The sequence below is a fragment of the Eulemur rufifrons genome, chromosome 7, assembly GCF_041146395.1.
Source record: "Eulemur rufifrons isolate Redbay chromosome 7, OSU_ERuf_1, whole genome shotgun sequence".
Taxonomy (NCBI): Eukaryota; Metazoa; Chordata; class Mammalia; order Primates; family Lemuridae; genus Eulemur; species Eulemur rufifrons.
Genome location: NC_090989.1, coordinates 183,272,978 through 183,289,867, shown reverse-complemented (window position 1 = coordinate 183,289,867; position 16,890 = coordinate 183,272,978). Strand labels below are relative to the sequence as shown.

Sequence of the window (16,890 nt, the reverse complement as noted above, 5' to 3'; positions counted from 1 at the left end):
GAACTCTATGGCAAGATGTCAACAGTGATGTGTTCTTTCACCGCAAGGCAACTGATGTCTGCTTCTTCCTCTTTCTGTGGTGTTAGCTGCTGCCAATGCTCAGCGCCTAAAATCCATTAATTCATTGTGGGCTGTAAAATGGTGATACTCTAATAGTTCTTTTTCATTTATTAGTGGAGATACTTTTTTAATGAGATAGTCCCCTCCATCTACTATTTTCTTAAGCATTGGTACAGGTCATATAGGAAAGAGAATAAATGCTTGGTTTTTTTACTAGCTTTTAAGATAATGAATCAGTTCCATACTACTCTTTAAAGATGATCAATTAGGTTTTTTTTTTCGATTAAACATTTCATTTTAAGATAATTGTAGATTCACGTACAGTTGTAAGAAATAATACAGAGAGATCCTGTGTGCCCTTCACCCCATTTCCTCCAATGAGACCATCTTATGTAACTATAGTACAGTTTTACAACAAGAACATTGATGACTGATGTATGATTATATGTATTCATTTGTGTGCCTGTGTATTTAGTTCTATGCAATTTTATTACCAGTGTGTATTTGTTTTTTTTTTTTTTTTTTTGAGACAGAGTCTCACTCTGTTGCCCAGGCTAGAGTGAGTGCCGTGGCGTTAGCCTAGCTCACAGCAACCTCAAACTCCTGAGCTCAAGCGATCCTCCTGTCTCAGCCTCCCGAGTAGCTGGGACTACAGGCATGCACCACCATGCCCGGCTAATTTTTTCTATATATATTTTTGGCTGTCCATATAATTTCTTTCTATTTTTAGTAGAGATGGGGTCTCGCTCTTGCTCAGGCTGGTCTCGAACTCCTGAGCTCAAACGATCCGCCCACCTCGGCCTCCCAGAGTGCTAGGATTACAGGCGTGAGCCACCGCGCCCGGCCAACCAGTGTGTATTTGTATAACCACCAGATTTAAAAAAATATCTTCATGAACTCATGGATATAAACATATTTTATAGATTTTATTCACCTGGGATCGTGATCCCTTTTGAAGGTTAAATGTTCTTATGTTGGATGTTGGGTGCCTCTTCAAGTTTTTGTAAGTCCTTTTGTTCCTCCTTTTTTTTTATACTAGCTTTATTGAGATATAATTTACAACTTATACCATTTTAAGTATACAATTCAATTTTTTGTTATATTTATATCACCATTATCTAATTTTAGAACCTGTTCATCAGCCCAAAAAGAAGCCATGTGCCCATTTGTAGTCATTCCCCATTCCCACCTCCAGCCTTAGGCAACTGTTCTGAGTCCTTTTCAAGTGACCCTAATAGTCCTTTATAGCTCCATAGCTTCTATGACAAGATCTGGCCCCACTCCCAGCCCCAGGCTGGAGTTCACCATTTCTCTAAGAAGCCTTACTATCTTTTAGTAGAAAATAGTATTTCTAGGACTCTGTCTAGATTCTAGGTGTACTCATTGCTGTTAGGTTGGTCATTGTTTCTAGGTCTTTCCAGTAGACAGAGCTGAGATGAAATGCTCCTCGAGTTCACATTGATACTTCTATTAAGTGATTTTTAACTTAACTTGTTCTGTATTACATCTGTCTCCTTTCTTCCATACCAGGAATCCTGGTTTTCAGGGACACAGAGGATAATAGAATTAGAATAGCCCATAATTACTCATTTATTTTATCCCAGATTACATATATAACAGTCTCAAAATAACAATACTAATGCTACTATCCCCAACGTAATTACTGAGAATAGGTTAAAAAAAATCCGAAACATTTACATGTACTTTTTTTTTCCCCCCAGTGTTAAAATAGTTTTGGTATTTCTGTATTATTGAAGCATATGTCCATTGTGTAGAGTACTCTCTCCATTGTAACTCTCAACCTTAGTTCTACAAGTAACTACGTGTTTAATGCTTTCTGTGTTCAGTGTCTCTGGTCATTTCAATTGATGAATCTCATTCTGCACTAGATTCTTCAGGAAGTGGCCATGGGACAAATATTCCCTGAGTTTTTGCATGTTGGTAATATTTTATCTGTGCTCTTTATGCTTTAAAGTCAGTTTTGCTAGATATGAAATCTTTGGTTCACATTTGTTTTTCTTGAGTATCTTAAATACTTTATTTCAGTTTCTTTTGGAATAAAGCATTGCTGTTGAAGTCTGATGATAATCTAGTTTTCTTTCCCTTGAAGGTTACTTGTTGTTTTTGCCTAAACACCCAAGGATTTTCTTTTTTCTCTTTCTTTAGTATCCAGTGATTTCCGTAGACTATATCTTGGTGTTGGTTATTGTGAGTCAGTATTCTCAGGTATACTTTCAATATGTAGTTTCACAGTTTTTTTAAACTTCAGGAAATTTTTCTATTATACTTTTCACTGTTTTTTTTCTGTGCCCTTACTTTTGTTTTATGCTTTAGGATTTCTCCATATATCTGTTTATAGGCTTCTTTTTACCCATTTTCATTGTTTAACTTTCTTTTCATTTTTATATTAATTTAAAATTTTTCTTTTTGTCTTGTGTCTCAAGTTATCTGTATTCATTTCTGAAATGACTTTTTCGTTTATTTCCAGTTGCTTTTTGACTTGTACCTCATCTAAGTTTGTGGATTCTGATTTTATTTCATTCTTTCATGTATCATTTTCTAATGTCATTTACCTAATTTTGAGACAGTATGTTTTGATTTTTGTTTTGAGCATATCTTCCTGATTATATTCCTGGTTTGTAAGGATGTTGTTCTGGTTCCTCTTATCTTTTTTCTTACAGTAACTTTGTTTTTTTTAAAGCTATTTATTTATTTATTTTTATTCTTAATTGACAAACAATAATTGTACATATTTATGGGGTACAATGTCATGTTTTGATATAGGTATAATGATCAAATCAGGATATTTTGCACATCCATCACTTCATACATTTATCCTTTCTTTGTGATGAGAACATTCAAAATCCTCTCTCCTAGCTATTTTGAAGTATACAATACAATATTGTTAACCATGGCCACCCTACTGTACTCTAGAACACCAGAACTTATTCCTCCTAACTGTAACTTTGTATCTATTGATCCACCCTCCCCCTTATCCTTCTCAGCCTTTGGTAACCATTATTCTACTCTTTACTTCTGTGAGATCAACTTTAGATTCCACATGTGAGTGAAATCACATGGTGTTTGTCTTTTTGAGCCTGGCTTATTTCACTTAACATAATGTCCTCCAGATTCATCCATGTTGCCACCAATGACAGGATTTTATTCTTTTTGTGACTGAATACTATTCCATGGACTTACAGTAACTTTGGATTAGATTTGAGCTTCCGTCTTTTCTGTTGGCCATTTTTATGTGAATTTAGTTTTTTTGAACATTAGAAGGAGGTGGTTCAGGGTAGCTTTGTAACTTCACTGAGATCCTTCTTAGTTGTATTCATGTAGTATTAAAAATATGGCCTCCTGTCTGCTGAGATTTCCTGGATCTTGTCCCCTCTACTTCTTCTCTTTTTTCTCTCTTGTCCCTCTCTTTCAGAAGTTTGATTTTTGTCATGAGATTTCTCCTTGGTGTGGGGCTTTTAGAAGGGAACCCTGGCAGGTCAGTTTCAAGAATTCATGGGGCAAGACTGCTCCAGCCCTTGCACACTTGTCTTAGGGTGGGCTCTCATGCATTGGAATGAGCAAAATTCCTTCCAGTTGTAGCAGCTGTTCTCAAACTGTCCTTCCATGCTTTCCAGTGATACCTCTTGGCTCTTTTGGGATTTTCCTTTTTGCAGGTCTGATTCCTTGTTGCTTTCTTTTCTTTCTCCTGCCCAACCACAGATACCATGCAAGTTGTACAGCTGTTGGCAGTTTTTCCTTGTCAGTTTGTGTTATGGCTTTGATGAGGATGCCTTGTCATATGGATTTGTTGTGCACATTGTTCTTGGGTTTTGCGTATTACTATCTAGTAGATCTGTCTGGTTTTATATATACATAGATTTGGAGAGACTCAAAACTATGTTGATGCTTCTGCCTTCTTAGTTAGTTTCCTTTTTACATAAAGTTTTGAGGTGAAATGTTGAGCTGGCATTCAGTTTGCTTGTTAAGAATATCTTTTTTTCTACTTTATTTTTAGCTTGGCACTTTCTAAATTGTTACCAGTTTAAGGAAACAAATTCCTGAATAGGTGTCCTTTATAAAGGAGAGGAATAGGCTATTTTGAGAAGTTCTTTTCAACTGAAAGTCAATTTCAGTGAAGGATCAGAATTACCAAGTGTTTTTTTTTGTTTGTTTGTTTGTTTTTTTTTTGAGCTATGTTTCCCAGGCCTGAGTGCAGTGGCCCGATCATAGCTCATTTTAACCTCAAATCCTGGGCTCAAGTGATCCTCGTGCCTCAGCTTCCCAAGTAGCTGGCACTACAGGCGTGTACCACCACACCTGGCTAATTTTCTAAAAAATTTTTTGTAGAGAGGTTCTCACTACAGTTACAAGCTGTTTTTGAACTCTTGGCCTCAAATGATCCTCCTTCCTTGGCCTCCCAAAGTGCTGGGATTATACATATGAGCCACTGCCCCCAGCCCCAAGTGTCTTTTTTTTTTTTTCGCCTTTGGTAAAAAGCAATTTCCAGACAATTATATCCTACCCAAGTGGAGCTGGGTGCTTTGCTGTTTGGATGATGTGAGCTGCGACAGAAGGCAAAGATGAATGCAGTCTGATCCTCTGGTATTTAATCACAACTGGGTGAAGACTCTAAACTAGAAAAAGAACCATCAGTAAGGATGTGATTCAGCTATCTGAATGTGACCAGTTTGTAATGAGAAATGCCTTGAGGCACAGCAAAATTCTAAGGTCACACCTCAAAAATAATTTTTAGAAAAGCGTTAGTAAGCTAACTATAGTGTAAAGCAGAATCACTAAGGGAAGTATCAAATCTTCTATCTTAAGCAGGGCTTTTAACAACTCTCTCAGCAAACACTAAGATCAAGCAGAAGGAAAAAATTAGCAAGGATATACAAAATTTGCAGAGAAAAATGAACAACCTTTCTATAATGGACATGTGTGGAATATCGCACCCAAGTAATAGAAAAGGCATATTATTTTCAAATACACATGCTACATTTATGAAAGTCGACCCCCAGTAGGTGCTAAAGCCAGGCAAGTTTTAGTACATAGGAAAAATAAGATAGCTCAAAACAGATGCACAATGGAGAAATTGCTCAGCATCATTTTGGATGTTTGAACTTTTACTTTTCTAGTATCTTAACCAACACTTCCTTGAAAACGTCAATTTGGCTTTAAGAATTTTTTCTTTTATATGACTACCACTTTTTTCCCCCCCAAACTGATTGTGGATGCCTTATTTGGAGAAGACATAAGGAAAAGACCATAGACTTTGAGTCAGAGATCTGGTTTTGAATCTTAGCTCTGCCATTTACCAGCTGATTTTGGGGAAAGCCACTTAAATTCTTTGCTACTCTTTTTTTGACTTCTTAAGTTTGATACTTAGTTTAAAATATTTGAGTCGTCTTTGTTAATGTAAGCATTTTAGTCTGCAGATTCCTAAGTGGCTGCTTTAGTTCCCTAAGTGTTGAGGTAGTTTTGCAATTGTTTATGTCTAAATATTTTCTACTGTCGATTATTACTTATTAATCCATACATGCTTTATAAGTTTTTACTTTTGAACTTGCAGTTATTTTGTTATCATTTCAGTACTGATTTCTCATCTGATGGGACTGTTGTGATATGGTCGTGAAATTTGTGGCGGCTAGCCATAGCACTACCGGGGGTCGACTTCCGACAGTGCAGCGTGTGTATTTGAAAAGAATATGCCTTTTCTATTACTTGGGTGCAGTATCCCACAAATATCCATTATAGAAAGATTGTTCATTTTGCTGTGCAAATTTTTTATATTCTTGCTAGTTTTTCCTTCTGCTTGGTCTTAGTAATTGCTGAGAGAGTTGTTAAAATCTCTATTTAAGGTAGTAGATTTGATAATTTCCCTTAGTGACTCTGTCAATCTTTGTGTATTTTAAAGCTGTGCTACTAAGTGTGTATGAGTTTAGAAGTGTCTCTTCCTGAGATGGAAAATTACTAAGAGGAAACATTAGAAGTCAGGAGGAATTCTGGCTAAACTGGCCTAACAGGATTCTTGTTGAAGTTAGGCCAGGGTGATCAGGTATCACCTGGGATGGGAGAGGATGAAGATTTTGATCAGATTTCAAAGGTGATCACACATTTGAGGGTAGGAGATTCTGGCAAACTGACTTAGCAGGGTTCTTGCTGTAATTGAACAGTGTAGAGATGAACACAGAAGCCCCAAAGTCACGGCCTAGTTGAGAAGAGAGTTCAGAGGAGTCTGACTAGGGTTTGGTCGAGGAGACAATCTGTCATTAATGCGGCACATCTCTCATTTTAATCTGTATACTTTTGTGAGATGTGTTTTTTTTTTTTTTTTTAACTCTTACAGCTATGAAAACTAAATGTTGAAATATTTCTATTGAGAAAAAAGTTTTTATGCTATTTATAAAATAAAATAATTAAAACAGTGAAAAAGAAGTATGTCTTCCCATTGAATTGAATATTGTATCATTATATAGGGATCTTCTTTTACTTTGATAATGTTTTTTGTTTTTTTTTTTGAGAGTCTTGCTTTGTCACCCTGGGTAGAGTGCAGTGGCATCATCATAGCTCACAGCAACCTCAAACTTCTGGGCTCAAGTGATCCTCCTGCCTCAACCTCCAAAGTACCTGGGACTACAGGCCTGTGCCACTGCGCCATTGCTCAGGCTGGTCTCAAACTCCTTTGCTCAAGTGATCCTCCCTCCTCGGCCACCCAGAGTGCTAGGATTATATGCAGGAGCCAATGTGCCCAGCCTAATTTTGCCTCATTATTGAAAGATATTATCACTAAGTAACAATTTTAGGTTGGCAGTTTTCTTTTAGCACACTGAAGGCATTATTTCACTTCCTCTGCCTTTTATTGTTGCCATTAAGAAGTCAGCCATTAGTCAATTGCTGTTTTTTGCAGGTGATCTGGCTCTGGCTGATTTCAGATTATCTCCTGTCTTTGTTATTTAGGTGTTGACTTCTTGTATTTATCCTGCTTGAGTTTCATTGGGTTTCATGTATCTATAGCACTTTCATCTACTGCTTTAGTTCCCCAAGTATTATAACTATTATAGTGGTTTTGTCGCTGAATATTTTCAAATGTCCAATATCATTTCTTCTTTAATCCATACATTAGGAAGTTGTTGTTTTTTTTTAAACAACTCTCGTATATTCTTAACTATTATCTTTTTGAATATTGCCCTTTGCCCATTCTCACTTACCTCCCTCTGGCACTTCAATTAGATGTTGGTTAGACCTCCACACTCTATCTTTAATGTTTCTTAACCTCACTTTTAAATATTTATGTATCTATATACATATTTAGTGTTCCATTTCAATTTGTTTTTTGGGCTATATCTTCTGTATTTCAGTGGTTGCTCTAAGGATTACAACATATATACCTAACTTCTCACAGTCTACTACAGAGTTAACATTTTAATACTTTAGTAAATCTAGATGTCTTATAACCATGTATGTCCTGCTTGCCCCATCCCACATGTTAGAGTTGTCATATGTTACACGTACTCACATTGGAAAAAACCCACGCAATGTTGTATTTTTCTGCTTGTAACACTCACATATTTTGAAGAATGTAAAGAAGAAAAATAGTCTATTATATTTACCCAAACTATTTCTGTTGCTCTTCTTCCATTCCTGAAGTTCCATGTTTCCCTCTGGTATCATGTCCCTTCAGCCTGAAAAACTTCCTTTAGCAATTTTTTTAGAGCAAGTCTTATGGTAATGAATTCTCTTAGTTTTATTTATTTATTTTTTTGTCTGAAAATGTTTTCATTTCACCTTCATTCCTGAAGAAAATTTGCACTGCATACGGAGTTCTGGGTTGACAGGTCTTTTATCACTTTAAAATGTTGTTATCACAGTCTTTTCTCGTCTGTGTGATTTCTGATGACAGTCATTGAATCATTGTTTTCTTATATGTATTGTGTCATTATTTTATGTTCTCTTTCAAGATTTTTTACAGTCTTTTGTCTTCAGCAGTTTGATTATGATGCATTTGGACAATGTTTTCTTAGAGATTATTCTGCCTGGGGTTTGTGAAGATTCTTATGTTTGTTCATTTATGTCTTTAACCTGTCTGGGGAGTTTTCAGCCATTATTTCAAGTATTTTTTTTAAACACTGATCTCTCCTCTCTTTCTGGGACTCCAGTGTAAAAATGTTAGACATTTTGATATCCCAGAGGTTCCTGAGGCTTTGTTCATTATTTTAAAATTTTGTTTTCTCTTTGTTCTTCAGGTTGTGTCCCATTGATACGTCTTCAAGTTCCCTATTTCCTCGCTGTCATCTCCATTCTGCTCTTAAGCTTATCCAGTGAATTTTTAATTTCAGATATTGTATTTTTCAATTTTAAAATTTCATTTTTAAAAATAGCTCCTTTTTTTCTGCTGAGAACTCCTGTCTTTCCATTCATTTCAAGAACATTCACCTTTGCTTCATAGCCAATGATTGTAACAGCTTCTTTAAAAAGTCTTTGTCTGATAATTCCAACATCTGGCTCATCTCAGAGTTGGTGCCCGTTCATTTTCTTTTCTCTTCAGTATTAGGTCTCTGGGTTCTGTTATAATTCTCTAGAGAATTTTGGCTTTTAAGCCAATCAACCTAGTTAGGAACAGACTACAAGTTTTGTCTCACCTGCTGCTAGTGGTGATTTTGCAACCATTTGTTGATTCTTTTCATGCCAGCACAACATTGTAGTTTTTTAAAATTTTATTTTAACTAGCATTTTACTTGTTTTAATCAGTTTCTTGTAGGGATAATAATGCCTATCTTGTAGGGCTGTTGTAAAGACCAAATGAAATAATGTACACAGAACTACCTAGTACAGCACATAGCACATAGAAAGCCTTTAGTAAATGGCATTGTTTGAGTTTCTTCTAGTGGACTCTTTTTGCCTGTTCTAATTGAAAACCGAGTTAAATTTCCTTTGCTTTACTGTTGCCCATTTTTAAGATTTGGTAGTGCCTCATATTGTACTACCAAGTTATAGTGATGTTTTGAAAGGATTTGGAATTCTGGAATAAATCCTCTTTGATTATCTCAGAGGCCTTGGCTGGAGGAATACACTAGTGATACACCTTTGTGTGTATGTATGTGTGTGGTGAACTGTACATAACATTTACCATTTTAACCACTTTTAAGTGTACATTTCAGTGGCATCAAGTGTATTTCCAGTGTTGTACAACCATTACCACTGTGCATTTCCAGAACTTTTCCATTGTCCCAAACAGAAACTCTGTACTCGTTAAACAATAATTCCCCATTCTTCCCTCTGTCAGCTTCTGGTAACCTCCGTTGTACTGTCTGTCTCTATGACTTTGCCTATTTTCAGTACCTCATATAAGTGGGATTATACAATATTTGTCCTTTCGTGCCCGATTTATCTCACTCAGCATAATGTGTTCGAGCTTCACCCATGTTGCAGTGTGTATCAGCACGTCATTCCTTTGAGTCCCTGCTTTCAGTTCTTTCGGGTAGGTGTAGTGACCTGTCTTTTGACCTGTTGTTTGTATTCATACCTCCTTGATTGTCTGCCAGCCGTCTGTGGGGTCTGTTCTTTGACTTCTAGTGATGGAAATGAGCCTAACTCGGCTCTGCTTGACGATTTGCTTTCTGGCTTAAAGTGTGGTCCGCTTGTTTAGCAAACAGCTTCGTATATTCTGCTGTTTTCCTGGTACTGTGCTGCTCTGTCCCTGAGAATAAAGGGATGAAAGATATCCTCCCTGCCCTTTAGCTGCTCAAAGTCTGGGGGAGGCAGTAACATAGACACTGAACCAATATTAGTTTGTTTCTTTTTCCTGATTTATGAATTTTTACATCAAAGGTGTTAGAGAATTAAAAATGAAAACACGTATATTCTTGTTTAAAAATCCTGCAATAATTATTCAGAAAGAATAAGCATATACGAAACCCACACTGCCCTGGAGTGCCCAGCTACTATGAAATGACAAATTGAGAAGAGTATAGGAAGGATGGCGGCAGGGAGCTGTGGTAGAGAGTTGCAGAGGCAGTTGGGGAGGTAGACGGAAGGCCAAAGTTGTTGATCTGGGGAGGCTTGGGTGAGGCAGAGGCACTTGGGGGGAGCCCCCTGTACATGGGGAAGAACTCATCTTGGGAACACACAGGATAAAGCACCTGGCACAGGGCCTGCCGCGTCCGTGTGCTCTACCTACCTCCCCTCAGCTTGGGCTGTCAGGTCGCAGCCACACTTCCTCTAGGAAGCCCGTCTGGAGCACCATCCTGCCCCCCACATTCCGGATTTAGATGCTCTCCATCTGTTCTTTGTTCTTGTGGCTTCTTGTGCCTTCCTTCCGTATCGTTCATCTCACTTACGATGCTAATTATTCGTGTCAGTATTTCTTGAATGCTTTTCCCTTTACTAGCTGTGTTCTGTGAGGTGGTGGGAATGCATCCGTATTATTCACCACTGAATCCTCAGCACAGTGTCTGTCATTTAATAATCACTTAATAAATATTTGTCAAAAAATGAAAGAATGCTATGTGAGTATCATCTGTTGAAGCATTTAGTTTTTGAAAGCAGCAGGGCTCAGGGTTGGTGTGAGCCATCTCATGTTGCAAAGTCAGCTTTTTCTTAGCAAGAGAACACTGACCGGGTCACCGGAGTTGGGGTGGGTTCACGGTGACCGAGTTATTTGGGAAGGGCATTCCAGGGCTGGCTGATTGGATAGGATAAGAAGGTAACACTGTCTTTTGTGTCTTTTTTTGAAAAGAGTAGTTGTTCACCTGACCTAGGAATCAGTGTGTGGCATAAGCTCAGGAAGCAAAGCACGATAACCCTGAAAGGTGAGGACACAATATAATAGGGTAACAGGGCTCACGTTATTTCCTCTAACCCACTCCTGGTCAGAATGAGTGTGTGTGAGCCGTGCTGGGGTCCCCGAGGTTCAGGTTTGAAATACCTGTTTAAGCTGTCCTTACATTTCTTTTTAGGTCATAGGCCGTTTGAGGCCTAACTTATATGAAGAAATAAAATGATTCTGACATTCCCTGTCCCGAAATGTTGGGGTTTGTATCACCAGCCTTCATGGAGAAACCAAAGGTAGACTGTTGAGTAGGTAGTCATGCCCAGGGATGTCCAGTTTTTAAGAGAAACTTACGCAAAAATTAGAACGTAGAATGGAACTTTCAAAATTATATGGCAAAGAACCTTCCTCTTATAGATGAGGCAGCTATGGCCCAGGGAGGGGAAACGGCTTGCCTCATTTCTCTCTGAGCTGAGAGTGGAGCCATTAGTCCCTAAAAGCCAGTCTGCTGCCTTTCCCACTACAGACCTCTGCTTAAAACCTTAACCCAGGAGTTGATTCCGTCTCTCTACACAAAAGGATATCCCACTGGAAGACTATTTAAAATTGATATTTTTCCAGAAGAGGGACACGCAAGGTAGAGAGGGGTTTGGAAATTATGCAGACATAAGGAACAGGTGACTTTATTCCTTAAACAAATGTTTATCCAGTATGTACTGTGGGCCAGGCAGCGTGCTAAGTGCTGTGGATCCAACAGAGAATCAGAGCCGAGTCCTCATTCTCATGGAGGTTACAATTCTGGGAGGCACAGACTCTAAACAAGTACACTTATAACTGTTTATGATGATGACTGGTGATTAAAATAAAACAGAATAATGGGGCAGGAAGTGATTGGGGTACAGTATGGTTGGGCTCTTTTGCCTCTCTTATTTGTGGGGTCAGCGACACCTGAGCTGAAACCTAAACAGTGAGCAGGGCCAGTGTGACCAGTAATGAGGGAGCGATGAACAGATGAACGTGGGGGTTGTAATGTGGGGTCAGGGTGAGGTTGGAGAAGTTGGCAGGAGGTAGATCACGTAGAGCCTCGGTGGGCCTCAGAGGAGTTGGGGTTTCATCTGAAGTCAGAAGATGGCAGTTAGAAGCCAGTAGATCTAATTAACATTTTCAAGAGACTACTCTGGGCCTTCCTGTGGAGTTTTGCCATAGTCCAGGTGAGAGGTGGTGGGTCTGGGGACCAGGAGCTGGGTGGTAGGAGCAGAGGGGCGAAGAAGGGGCCTGAGACTGAGAAGCACATCTGATAGCACAGCGGGGAAAGGAAAGAGAGGAATCAAGTATGACTCCTGGGTTTTGGCCTGAGCAACTGGGGAGATGATGATGTTTTCCACTTGAGATGAGAGAGCCTGGGGGAAGGTTGAGTAAATTACTGAACCTAAGAAAACTAAGAGGTGAATGAGTTATGATTACTCTGCAAATGTCTGAAAGGTGATGAAAAAGGAATTTGATTTATTTCACGTGTTTCCTTGGAACCTAATCAAGGTCTCTGGGAGACAGATTTCAGGTTAGCTATAGATCAGGAACTCTTCGTTTGTTAGAATGATGTGAAGGTGACAGGGACTGTCATGAAGGAGGGAAGTGATGTCTGTCACCCAGATTGTTCAAGCTGAGAGTGTGGGACCTCAGCTCTGTTGGTAGTGACCATATAATTTATTGTCCGAGTCAGGACACAGTTGAGAGTGAAATGGGATGCTCCTAATTATGTTTAGACAACAGGTGTAAATCTGGACCACCCTGCTCAAATATGGGCCAGTATTCATCCTCCCTTATTCTTGTTAATCCTAGAGACACTGTGGAGCGGATGCCTTTGGGGGCAGGCTGAAACCAGATGACCTCCTGGCATCCCTCCAGCTCTAAGGTTGTGAAGATCCTTGGTGCATTTTATTTAACAAAAAATATTGATGCCCAACTTTTGTGGGTTAGGTCAAGTCCACCTGTAATAAGGTGGCCCCTGGTGTGGAGTGTCCCTCCCATACCCGCCCTCCCTTACTTGCTCCTCTTCCTCGCCTGTGGGAAGCATCTGCAGAGCTGGACTTTGGTTGGGTGTCCCTTCTTGGGCTCCCATAGCTCACTGAGCTTCTCGTGGACACAGTACTCAGCACAGGCTTGCAATCATCTGCTTATTCGTCTGCCTTCACGTCTGGATTATGTACTTTGCTTCTGTGTCGCCAGGGCCTACCACAGGGCTAGCATAGAACAGATGCCCATCAACTGTTTGTTGAAAGAATGAATGGCATCATTAATCCATTCTGTCGATTTCTAATAATGTACCAATACTCATACCGTTGAGTGCTTGTTATGCTAAATTCTCACAGCAAGCCTAGTAGATAAATTCTTAGTTTGCTAATTTTACTGATTGAGGAAACTGAGGCACAGAGAGGAAACGTAACTTGCCCAACCAACATCAGGTGGTTAATTATGTAGTAGAAGGGCCAGGATTGGCGCCCAGAACTCTTAACCACTTGGCTCAAGTGCCCACTCGATCCCTTTCCTCATAACTTACCATACGCTATATTTGCAGTTTAAAGATTCTGAGAAGTTTTACAATTAAAAACTAGTTTAACTTTGACTAACCCGGTGCTTTTCTAACTACCATGACTGCTTTGATGGTGGGACCTTTTTGTCACATACTAACATGTTGTGGAAGACTTAGCAAACAGCTGCTGGAAAATGCTTGAATAGTGGAACGAGTTATGAATTGAAAACCTGCAACCATGGGTTCTTTTCCTGGCTCTGCCACTATCTGCCGCTTTTCGGGGCTTATTTTTCCATCTGTAAAATGAGGGAGTTGCAATAGATGGCTTCGCAGAGCCTTCCCACCTTCAAAATCCTACGGTGGTGCAAGCATGCACATTTTAAGCATGCGGCAGTGTGGGGAAAACATTGACTACCTGAGAGTGAGAGCCAGGTTTCCACTCTTTTGCCGAGCATATGTTTGCTTTACCAGCTCTCGCAAAACTTTTCAAGATACCCAGTATTGTTGTAATAAAAATATGCAGATGTTTCCTGCACCATGTTCCCCCTCCATCACTATCCTGCCACTGGTGCGAAGTATCTGGCTGCAGGGTGAAATGGGATGTGCCAGGCTGGCGGCCTGAGGAATTTAGCTCTGCCGAGTGTTTAGAATTTGTTCTGTGCTCTTGCAGCCCTAGCCTGAGATTGGCATGTACAGTACCAGCCTCTCATTTGAAGGGGCAGCAATTAAGCCATGATGTTATATGACCCTCTGCAGGTGCCTGTCTCTGACCATGGGCAGGAAGTAGATCAACTCAGGCTGTGAGCCTGGGCTGCCTTTCCAACAAGAGTCCCTGTCCTTTTTTATGTGATGCCCTATGGGGTGAGGATGTTGTTCTTTTTCCTCCCTTTAACAAATAATGGGTGAGATTATTCATATTATGGTTTACCTCCAAAACAACCTATGTGGGAGAATGTGCTTTTCTTAGAGTACTTTTTCTATGTTCTGTCTTCTATTTGATCACTCTTTTCTGAAGCTTCAGAGCTTGTAAGGCATGAAAAAATAGCACAGAAGCAATCATATGGCATTCTGATTTTTTGTTGTTTCCCTGTTTTATACATCGGAAAAGATCTGTAAGTAAGCCACTAGCAATTTGAGGAACTTAAATGAAGCCTCGTTGTAATGAGTTGTAATAAATACCTTCATCTTGGGCATCATGATTTATATGTGTACTCAGTCCTGTTTCAAAAGGGGAACTAGCCACACCATCTGTGAATGTTGTAGGTTGGTTAAATGATGATTTTTAGCAAAAGCTATAAAGACACACTCTTAGGTATAATGATACCACTTCTGGAAATTTAACATTAGCAAAAAATACAAATGAAGATGTTTGAAGATGTTCACTGTGTTATGTGTAATAGCAAAAAAAAAAAAAAAAAAAAAAAGCAACAACAGATGAACTTAATATAACCCAAATAGTTCAATGTTAGGAGATTAGTAAATTATGGTACATTGGCATAACAAAAATATTTTGCAGCCACTAAGAATGATCATTGTGAAGTTCAGATTGAAACATAGGAAAATATTTAATAAAATAATGAAAACAATATCAATATAAATTTGGAAAAACTGTAAAAGCATATGCTTATTGATGAAACTGAAAGGTAAATATAAAAATGAAATTTGTAGTAAAATGGTGAATGTAAGTAATTTTAATGAAGATTTACTTAAACATTGCTTACTTTTGTTTTTTAATGTAAAATTGTCTCAGCTCTGTTAAAAGAAAAAAGTTAGGAAATCTGAAAAAAAAATGTTTACTATAGATAATGCAGACATTAAAAATGGTACAAAAAAGAACATTAAATATAACCCGTAATCTTACCACCCAGAAATAACCATTGCAGACATTTTTTTTTTTTTAATTTTTATTTCAGGATATTATGAGGGTACAAACATTTTGGTTACATTTTATGCCTTTGCCTCACCCAAGTGAGGTTTAGAGGCAAGCCCTTCCCCTCTGCAATGCTCACCGTGTCCACTGGTTGTGAGTTTACTGCCCCCCTAACCCCCTAATCCCTGGAGAATACTACTACCGTGTGAGCTCCACAGTGTTGATCAGTTTGTGCCAGTTGATGGCGAGTACATGTGGATGCTATTCTTCTGATACCTTCTTGTGATACCTCACTTCACATGATGGGCTCAAGCTCAATCCAGGAAAATATACGAGGTGCTAGATCATTGTCATTTCTTATAATTGAGTAATATTCCATTGTATACATATACCAAATTTTAATAATCCACTCATGAATTGATGGGCCCTGGGGTTGTTTCCACATCCTTGCAATAGGAAAGTGTGCCATTGCAGACATTTTAACATATATACTACTACTATTTTCTTGGTATGTGTGTAAGGGGGTGTGTGTGTATGTGTGTCTATATATTGACATTTTTAAGTGGACTTGTACAAACATTTTATAACTGGCTTTTTTCACTTTCAGTATTCAAATGATTACATCTTTTTCTGCATATGATTTTGAATGACTATGATGTATTCTTTCCTATGGGTTTAAATAAGTGATTCAACTAGTCTCCTTGCTGAGTGTGCATGTGGTGTAGGCTTTTGCTGAGTATTGTTACATTGCCTTCAAGATAGGTTATACCAATTTGCACTGTCACTTATTTGCCCAAAAAAGTAAAAAATTATTTTTAAACAATAAAGTGTTTTATTTCTATTTTTTAAAAGTCTCAAATCAACTCCCCACCCCACCCCCATAATTATGCAGGTCTCAGCTGGCTTATAAAGGTTCTTTGAGCCCCGAGATTCCTTGGGCCATTCTTTGCTCATCGTCCATGGTGATTGTGCATAGGGTTTCCACTCCTCTCTTAAGGACATGAAATGTTTCAAGTATACTGATTGTGCGTCTTGGGAATGCGATGTATTATAGAGTGAGGAATTGCACTAAGAACTGAGGCAAACAGTATTGAAAAATTTCAGGTCTTCCTTCAATTTCATAAATATTTGTGCCCTATTTGAAAAAGCATGCATTTTTTTCCTCCCATGTAGTTTATTAAGTTGTCAAGGTACCTCATTTAGGATTTAATTTGAAATAAGCTGTCAAACTTGACTGCCTACTTTGATGTTGAATTTGTTTTTACCCTTTATTCTGTAACCTTCCACACTTGTATTGGGTGCTGAAGAAAGATTTTTACTTACTGTGTACTCTTTATTCCATTTAATTCCTTCAGCTGCTAAATTCTCCTCCGGATTTATTTATACTTCATGAATTTGAACAGATCTGCAATTTCTCATTGTTCACTGATGCCAGTTGAAAAATGCTCCCAGGCTGTTTTTATAGTGGTAACTGTCATGTTTATACTACATTTCAAGAAACGTCCATCTTTTTAATTTGCTTGTCTAAATGCATTTAATTTTTAAGAGAGCAGTTGTAAAGTTGTGAACTTGACATCTTTACACTGGAATATGCATAATTACACAGTGCTCTTTTTTCTGTGCCGATTTTATTCTGGGCTGTGTATGTATAAGAAGCATAAT

The 16,890-nt window shown here is 38.5% G+C and overlaps 1 protein-coding gene across 3 annotated transcripts in view; it reads left to right on the top strand.

The window, feature by feature from the left end:
* Positions 1–16,890, top strand: part of SUMF1 (sulfatase modifying factor 1) — a 77,814-nt gene that overhangs the window by 18,465 nt on the left and 42,459 nt on the right. The window lies entirely within an intron of this gene.